The following is a 9,713-nucleotide window of genomic DNA, read 5'->3' as shown; positions in this document are numbered from 1 at the left end:
AATTTTTGTTGATCAATTTATTTCTAACTTTAATGATGGCAAAAGTAAAGAAAATATGGAATACCATCCATGGAGTGCAAGTAGGTTAGTTCATTGTTATGAAATTTATTAAACAGTTTTTTTAGATTGAATTCAAAGAATCAACCTGACAGATTAAGTAACCAAACAGTTTTTAATGACTGAATCTACAGAATCATTCTCATAGATTTAAAGTGCGTTTGGTATCGTTCTTTAAAAACGGTTCTGCCGTTTCTTCATTCTACTAGAACAAAAAAACGGAATATTGTGTTTGGTGTGTATTTGTTTCGTTTCAGTGTTTTTAAAACAAAAAGGGAGAAAAAAATGATTAATGAGGGATTGACAAAACACCCAGGAGCCGTTCCGTCGGGGGTGTTTCGTTTCATTTTGATAAAAATTGGAACTATCATTCCCGATAGTTCATTGTCTAGTTCAATTCGCGCATAGAGAGAGGAGAGAAGAGGAGCTCGCCATCTACGACCTGTAGGTAAGAACTTTGCCTCTTCTCCTTCTTCTCCTTCTTCTTCTTTCTTCTTCTCTTCTTTCTCCTCTTCTTCCTTCTTCTTTCTTCTATTAAACTGATTCTCCTTCTTCTTCATCTACTATAATCATAGAGGGTTTTTGGACATATTTTAGGGCTTTTTCGACAATCGTTAACTGATTTTCAAATTCCAGCGATAGCGATCGATTTTGGGGTTCCATATCTTCGACGTTCAACATTTTCAGGAGGAATTTCTTCGAAACCCTCAAATAGATCATATAGAGAGGTAACGGTTCTTCTCGTCTCCTCCATTTCTTGTTCTTCTCGTCTGAACCTCTTCCCTTTTTGTTCTTCTCTAATCGCTAGGGGGTTTTTTGAGTTGTGTTCTATGAAACCCTAAACTGTGATACAAAGAGAGAGAGAGAGAGAGAGAGAGAGAGAGAGAGAGAGAGAGAGAGACCTGAGAGAGGATGGTCTTACCCTGACTATTTGGAAAACAGAGTTCGGTTTGTATTGATGAATAATTTTTTTTCTAACTTTTTTTTTTGTTGCACACAGAGCTCGGTTCACTTCTTTGCCTAGTTCGTCGGCTTCTTCATAGAGAATCAGGTACATGTTCTCTAACTCCTTCGCCTAAATCTCTTGATAGTCTATTTAATGTCTATTAATGGCTAAGAATCTTGATATGTTTCTTATTCTAATTTCAACCTATGCTGATTTCTTATGTAATTTTTTCTTCTTCTCTAATTGCTGATTTCTTATGGATGGTCTTGTGAATTGTCACCAAAAGACATGACTCCAATGTCACTAAGTTATGCTCTTGATGATGATCGTCCCCTTTCATCCCTAATCTTTGGTGTTTCTTATTTATCTCATAACAAACAAATAACATGTTAACTATGACCATGGCCAATGAGTGTGTGTGTGTGTAAGAGAGAGAGAGAGAGGGAGGGCTGAACTTTTGAGGTGTAATCGGATTTTGCACTCTTGCTTTTATAGTTCCAAGACCCAGTTTTATGATCTAAAATGAGGGAAAAGATGTGGGTTCAATAAATAATCAACGTAAGGTGGAGAGGGGATGGAATCATAGATAATGATATGATTCAAACCCGATGGAAGAAAACTTTCTTCTATTTCAAATGTATGCCACTACATTTTATGTTGCCCCAAAGCAGGGAGAAAGAGAAGAAGATCCTAACTGGTAATGTGTTGGATAGCAATGGCTCATTAGTGTTGTGGGCCTTGTGGCTATTAATCTTTATTTCGTATGGAATCATCTAAACCAAGTTTCATTTCAAAAATTCTAATCCAAATCAACCAAAAAATAAGTTGAAAGAAGTCCTCAATGCATTCAAGTCTTAGGACTTGAACAAAAAGTGAAGAATATTTAATTTACACTTGAGTAAGGCATTGATCTTTTTATAATTTTTTTTTTTATGGGTTGGAACCAGTTTATTTATTTCGCAACTACTACTTTAATATTATCAAAAGACATTAACAATTTGTGATAGTATTTTAATATAACGTATTTCTGTAATGATTGTCTTATTTATGTAATTATTGAAATTCATAAAAATAAAATGTTTCTGAAACTAGTTTAACCAAACGCCATAACTGTCGTTTCTCTGTTCTGAAACTATTCCAGAAACCGATTCACCAAACACCATTTTTTTGTTTAAAAACAGTGTTTCAAAACAAAAACTGAAATTTTCGTTTCTGACATGAAACAACAGAAACAGAATAGAAACGATATCAAATGCAACCTTAGGTTAACCAGGTAGTTGTCAAGAAGAAATACGTAACAAAACTATGGGTAACCAAACAATTTTCCAGAATGTCTCAAAAATAAGCAACATTCATCAGAACCACTCTCTATGGAATCTATGCCAAATCAGAAAAATAACTCTAACGAATTATACAACCAAACACAACCTAAGATTTTTTCCGGAGAGTTGCTCTTGATGGAATCCCTACCAAAGACATACTGGGAAAATGGATGGATGTTGATCCAACTTGTGGACTTTCCCAAACTCATCATGAATTTATTTGGTACATCTTCGTTTCATGTGAATTTTCTATGAGAATCCAGGCGGCTGGCCTATTGGGTTTGAGAACGGAAAACTTATGTGATTTATCTTTTAAGTCTCTTATATTGTCCCTTTTCAATTCTAATATTATACCTGTAGATGATCTGAACAATTTCTTTACTATTTTTATTATAACCTGCTATTTCCTATAGACCCAAAGAAATAAAGTTGTTTTTGCTTATGTAAAACCTAACCCTTTTTCTATCCTCAACCCCATCAAGCAATTGACTGACCATTACTGTCAAACTATTAGGAACCAGGTGATTTATCCCCAACCAACAGTTCCTGATATAATATGTTTTCCTACCCTACACACACCTGTACTTGTATGTTCCAGATACTAGTAATACTAATAAAACCACCTCTACCTGAGCTACATGCATTATTAACAATGGAAGATGTGTCTCATTATATGCTGATTATATGATGACAGGAAAAACTTTTGAAGCCAGTGCTAAAGGATTTCTATATCGACTTAAATGAGCATGCAATGATGGGTGGAATATAGGGGAGGTATGGAGCGATTCGGAGGAATTGAATCACACACTTTTTGATAGCACTACGACAACATGGCCTTGGAGCATAGTCCTTCTTTCTCTATGTTCATAATTTTGTATCTATACCAACCTACATGCTCAGGCCTACAAACGAAGTAGTTCTACTCATGCGACTTATTGCTACTAATATCATTACCAAACTCTCACACATAGACATCACTAATCTGAACATATATGTACTTAGCCATATATAATTATTGAATTTTCTTTTCTTTTGATAAAAAAAAAATGAGAGATTTCAGAGCATGTCTTGATATTTTAACACCTTTAAACATATTAAGCTCTCTAGAAGCACAAATTAAAGTAGAAAAAAACTCCATAACTAAGATGAAAAATTAATGGACTCAAGGGGCAGCCATGATGTATACCCCTAGAAGGTTCTATATTCTCAAAACAACTTCTGGCCAACTTGAGAGACAGATGTAGATGAGGTTAAGTGGCAAACCATGTCACACCGCATAGAATCAAAACCTAAGAAGTTGAAAATTGCTCTAAAGAAGCCCTACTTTAATCTGTCATACACTTTGGACATCTAATTTGGTAGCCAAAAAACTCCCTTTTCCCTATTTTATGAGAGAGATAACGAAATATTTCCTAGACAATAATGATTTTATTGGTTATTTGATGCCCGAGTACAAACGCAGATTGGTAAGGAGAAATGAAAAAATCTAGAAGAAGACGCAACTTTTAGCTATAATCTGTGCAACAATCATGTAAGATATATTACAAAGGCTAATAGGATGGAAGTCGTCAACCAAAGCAACATGTTTTTTTTAGAATCATTGCTAAAAGTGTATGATTAATCCCATGAGTTAATACATTGGAGTAAAATTAAGAAATTAGAAACAAAATGAACAACATCATCCTTAACTAAATCCCAAAATCTATGATAGTAGCAAGCTTGGAAACTATCAGAAGCTTTACAAGCTCCATTACTAAATATCGCATTCTTGGTCTCATCCTCCGAAGGACTAGAGCACAAGGCAAGATTTATTGAATTGGAAATAACCGGAGTGAGGGACTCAATGAAGGATGGAATCAAGAGGATTAGAAGTAGTATAGATGTCCCTATGATAGCTAGCAAAAATCCTGGCCATACTAGGGGGTCTAAAATTTTATTACGATCAAAATCAAGGAGAAAATTTATCCTATGTTTTCTCAAATTCTGCTTAGTTACGACATAATAGAACTGAGTATTCTGATCCCATCCTTAATATAATTTTGTCGCAACCAAAAGATCTCTTCAGCATCAAAGATCCATTTAATCAGATTGTCATTTAAGGTTAAAGCCTCAGAAAACATTACCAGCAGCATCACTAAAAAGGAAAGAGTTTTGAAACCACATTTTCAATCCATCCATATGACCAAAAACATTGTAGTCCCACCCTTGTAGAAGTCTACTAAAAGCCACTAACTTAACCGTTAAAGCAACATTACCAATCAAATCCCATTTCTCCATAACAAAATTATTGAATAAAGATGGAAAAACCAAGCAGCCTGAAAGTAGAAAAGGTTTTTAAAAGACCAAGACTTGGTATAAGTATGTAAAACTATAGGGTTGTGATTTGATCTGGAAGGTGAAAGCTTTACTAAGGAAGCAAAAGGCCTGCTTTTGCGTGTGTATGTGAGAGAGAGAGACTATTGATTTGGTTGCATTGGGTAGAGTGTAAACACCTCATTGTGTCAACGATAATGGGATTTAAGAAAATGTGTTCAAAATTACCAAAAGTATCTATAATGATTTGACTTGGGTCAACAAGCTTTCAATGATTGAAGAATTAGAGTGATTTTTTACAATGAAAGAAGAAGGTTTAGGAGTTTGTATGGATGATTGAAACATTGAAAAGAGCAGACCTCATGTGTTGACGCTGGGGTTGAATGGTTCTCATGGCTGGGGTTGGAGATCAAGATAAATAGAGAGTGATGGAGGTTTTGGCCGGTGGGAGGATCCTTTTCTCCTTGCGGAATCACATTTGATTCTGGGAAGGATCCCTTCATCCTCATCGGAGGAGTTCGTGTTGGATTTATAGGCTAAATTAATTATTCGAGTTGATTAAATGGGTAAGAGTCAAGTTGCATGAATTGGTTCGATCCATTCTCAAGTTTAGGAATATGCTAGCCAACCCATTATGGTTTAGGGTTTTGGGTGCAGGACAATATTATAAATACTATGTTTTGGGTCCCTACAACCATTATTCATTTTTCTTCACTTTACCACTAAAGTAAGGGAACCAAAGAGGTCTAAGGGGTTGTAGAAGATCCATAGCCAAGTCAAGAGAGCGAAAGTGGGAGTGACCAACATCAATCGTCTTTAGCATACTAAGTGAAAGGTACGAATCGATCCTCCATAATTTTATTAATTTTGTGTTCTTGTTTCTCTGTGTGGCTTCATTAAATAGGGTTTTGGAACCGAATCCATGGTCGTTCTAGCAAGTGGTATCAAAGCCAACCATACAGAACAAGAATCGATATATGTTTTATTTTATATACTTGAATCATGTTTGTGAATATTTAATAAGAATGAGTTATTATTATTATTATTATTATTATTATTATGGGTTTAAAAGTAAGGTTTCATAACAGAGATCTATTTCAGTGATGGGTTTCAAATATGTAATGACTTATTAAAAAAAAAAAAAGCCATGGAGATTTACTGAGAAAATCTATAGCCATGCTGATCATAGAGATGATCGGCACCACAGTTTCAACCATTGATTATGGTAATATTGGGGTTTTCAAAAAAAAAAAAAAAATCTTAGGAATTTAATTTCTGATTAATTTGGGTTGAAATCGGCTTATGGTGATGGAATTTAATTCGTTTTGTTTTTGGCATTGGTCACCGGAATGGTGTTTTCCGGGTAGGGACGATCCTTGGTGAAAGGTTTTGTAGTCGCTCACCCTCTAGTTATGCCATTGTGGGTGCTTGAAGTTTGAGCAAAACCTCTTTTGTGGCTAATTAGGATCGGCGGCAGCAGCAGCAGTAGTGGTGGCGGTAGAAGTTTAGTTTTAGAAAAAGAAAAAGGGGCTAGGTTAACGTTGTGATGATGATAGACCCAAGCTTGGATCTTTCATTGTTTAAATTAAAACATATAAAATCTAATGGGCTGAGCCCTCGGCCCATGGACTCTCCTTTGTTAGTTTGTTTTAACTTAAAACTAAAGCCCAACATCTTATTTAAAGAGTAATTGGCCAAGGCCCACTGACTTGGTCCATAGACTTCAGTGAATTATTATGGTTCAAGGAATCGAATCAATTTGAACCAAATGAGATTAGGTTCACATATGGTTGAACCAGTTCAGGGTTGAACTGAATCAATCGGTTCGGTTCGAATAGAAAACCGACCCATCAAGCAGTATTTTGACCCATTTGGGTTTTCCAGTGGGTCATTGGAAAACCCACTGACTCTTAGTTTTCTGGCGTTGACTGGTGTTGACCGAGAAAGTACTTTATAAAAAAAAAGGCTTCTTTGGTTATTTTGTTCCTTTTGGGTTTTTATTTAAACTACTTTAAATGTCATTTTAAGGTTCGTTTTAAGGTCAAATTGAAATCCATTTTTTGCGTTGGATTCCTTGTTTTGGGCCACATTTAATGATCTAATTTTTTAATACGACATATTTATTTGAAATTTTATGTTGTATTTATTTTTAATCATTGAAACAAGAGGACATAAATCAATGTTTTGAAAAACGTGTATGTTATTGGTTACCATGAGATTGGGAAGGGTTCTTAAATCGAGATGTGTGTAATATTGAAAAGGGTGTAAACTTCCACACATTCTTTGCTGCAAAGTAATTTTTTTGGAAACCATGACAAGATGAGGTGGAATCCACCAAAATGACACATCTTATTATTCCATGGTTTTTCCCAGGGCAGCAAAGCAGGTGACATTTGTCCAAAGGTAATGCCACCAAAGTTAAAGAAAGTGATAGTAACCTAGAGGTTCCTAAGCCCAAAGGTGAGGGGATCTCAAAAATTAATGTTCTTTTCACAGTATATATGGAATTACAATAGGACTAGTGCATTCTTAGCCCCAAGGATAGGAATGTAGTTACGGTTGTGACTCTTGTATCACTACAAGAAAACATATTTATGGCGACGGTAAAAAAATACTATTGTCGCCAAATATAATATATAGCGACCGTAAAATGGATAGTGTTGCCTAATACATTTATGGCGACTGTAAAATAATACTCGTCACCAAAACAAAATTTCAGCGACGAAATTAAAAATACCATAGCAACATCATTTTATAACGACGGGTTAAATTTAAATGTTACAAAAAATTATTTAAGGCGACGGAATTTTTTAATACCGTAGTGAAATAATATCTTAGACAACGGTAAATTTTTTACCGTCGCCTCATATCCTATGCTCAATCAACAATAATTTGATTTATAACGACGATAAAAATTATACTGTCACAAAATATAATCATTTATATTTGGCGACGGTTAAAACACTACTGTAGCCAGTCATTGATTTTAGGCAACTGCAATTTTATTACCGTCGCCAATTAACACCAAAATCATTTAGGAATTTTAGACGCGGGAAAGGTTTCTTAATTTACTTATGCTTTTGGTTTTCCCGGTTTCCTTTTCCCGCACAAACATGCTTTTATAGTATTTCTCCCTCTCAAAACCTCGTGAATCTAATTTATTTATTTATTTTTTAAATTAATCCAGTTTTAGTGAAATTCAAAGTCTCTCTTGAAAAAAAAAAAAAAAAAAAAAAGTCTCCCTCTCTCACGTCTCTCCTCTAACTAAAACCGCCCCTCTCTCTCCTCTTCCCTATGACTCTCTCTCTCTCTCTCTCTCTCTCTTTCTTTTTCTTTGCGGATCAATTCTGCTCCCCCCTCAATCCCTCTCTCTCTGGTCTAACCTCTGCCAGCAGTGACGTTACAGAGGTTGTGGGCGAAAAAGCAATCTAGGTACAGATTCTATCTTACCCCTTGTTTTACACTTCGGTTTTGTTAATTTTGATTGCTCTATTTGCTGTTGTTGTGCTCCCTAATAGATGAAAAAGGAGGTAAATTTACTTTGGTTTCCTTGTACATTTACTTTGGTTTATTTCTTTTACTTGGATGTGGTGGGAGAATTGAGAGGTTGGAACTGGTCTTTGGTCATATATATTACTTATCTATGTAGGACCATTAATGTATTTAACAAGTATGAATTGCTTCCCATTGATATGTTTTGTCCTCATCAATTAAACAAGTAACTACTCCCAAGATTAGTAAATGGTCCCTTAGCTTCTCCTTTGTCATCTACCATTACCGCTCAAAGGGACAACTCCATTACAATTACAATGCAATACCCTTTAAAGCTTCCACTATATATTTTCTTCCTTTTCACTCAATTCTTTATGTTACCTTTTCGTTCCACCACTAGTTAGTTAGTGAACATACAAGAATATAAATACAGATTGAGGCAATGAAAGACAGAGATATCTAGATAAATTTCTAACAGATACACATGAAATCAGAAGGGTTTGATTTGATTTGATCATCGACGTCGTTGTCGGTGGATATCAGTAGAAGACTGTACACTTGGGAATGAGATAACATGTAAATCACTCTCCAACATTTGATTATGCAAATGTTGGAAACCTTAGCTCTTTTCCTAGATGTAAATACTTCTGCCATATGCTAATATGCCAGATTTCTAGATTGATTAGGCAAGGATTTTTGGTGGAACTGGCCAGAGATGCCCATGAACTTTTCTTCAATAAAATTGGTCAGTTTCTCTGATTGTCTTATTTGGAATGCAAATGCAATGTGCTGCGTCGTCTTCATTCCGTCTAATAGAGTTGAATTCTGGCTTTCTTTCCTGAAAAAGACAGGTCCAAATTTTCCCCAGAAATATCCAGGCTGCAAGAGGAACCAGTGAGAGGGAGAGAGTGTGTGTTTTTTTTTTTTTTTTTTTTTTGGCGACGGGTTTTATTATACCGTTGCTATAAATAAATTATTATTAGGCTTAGGCGACGGATAATAGCCGTTGGCATATATATTTTTTGCGACGGATTTTTTTATACTGTTGCTATAAATAAATTTCGTCTATTATTTTATTATTTATATAGTTATAGGTGACGGCAAATGCCGTCGCTAAAAATATATTTGGCGACGGAAAATATAATTCTGTCGCTAATAATATTTTTTCCAACCACCTATCTTTTTCCGTCGCCTATTTTTAGCTGCGGCAGTATAGGCGACGGAATTGGCGACTAAAAATTAACCGTTGCTGCTATTTTTAGCGACGGTTTTATATTTTTTGCGACGCTTTTTTTCCGTCGCCATAAATGTGTTTTCTTGTAGTGATTTTCCTTAAGACTGCAGCCCCTATGATGCAAATTGCATCTTAGTGAATCAGCCTCCAAGGTAAAAAATCCCGAAGGCCCCTCTAGTATTTGTTACATGCACTTACCAGGCAAAGTCAGGATGCTTTAGAGTTATGCTCAATCATATTGAAAATAATAGTTGAGAAAGCCAAGAGAAAACTGAAATTGGGATTAGGGATGTCAATTCCGAGCCTTCACTGGTAGGCTCGACGGAGCCTGACCAGCCCGATACTTTTA

General features: G+C 35.4%; 1 long non-coding RNA gene across 1 annotated transcript; it reads left to right on the top strand.

The window, feature by feature from the left end:
- The first annotated feature begins 385 nt into the window (after window positions 1-385).
- On the top strand, window positions 386-3,372 carry LOC122091267. The gene is made up of 4 exons (XR_006143903.1): window positions 386-505; window positions 694-785; window positions 1,058-1,108; window positions 3,020-3,372. It is a non-coding gene; the product is annotated as an uncharacterized LOC122091267 (long non-coding RNA).
- The last annotated feature ends 6,341 nt before the right edge of the window (window positions 3,373-9,713 follow it).

The sequence above is a fragment of the Macadamia integrifolia genome, chromosome 10 (assembly GCF_013358625.1).
Source record: "Macadamia integrifolia cultivar HAES 741 chromosome 10, SCU_Mint_v3, whole genome shotgun sequence".
Taxonomy (NCBI): domain Eukaryota; kingdom Viridiplantae; phylum Streptophyta; class Magnoliopsida; order Proteales; family Proteaceae; genus Macadamia; species Macadamia integrifolia.
This window is presented reverse-complemented; position numbering and strand designations above follow the sequence as displayed.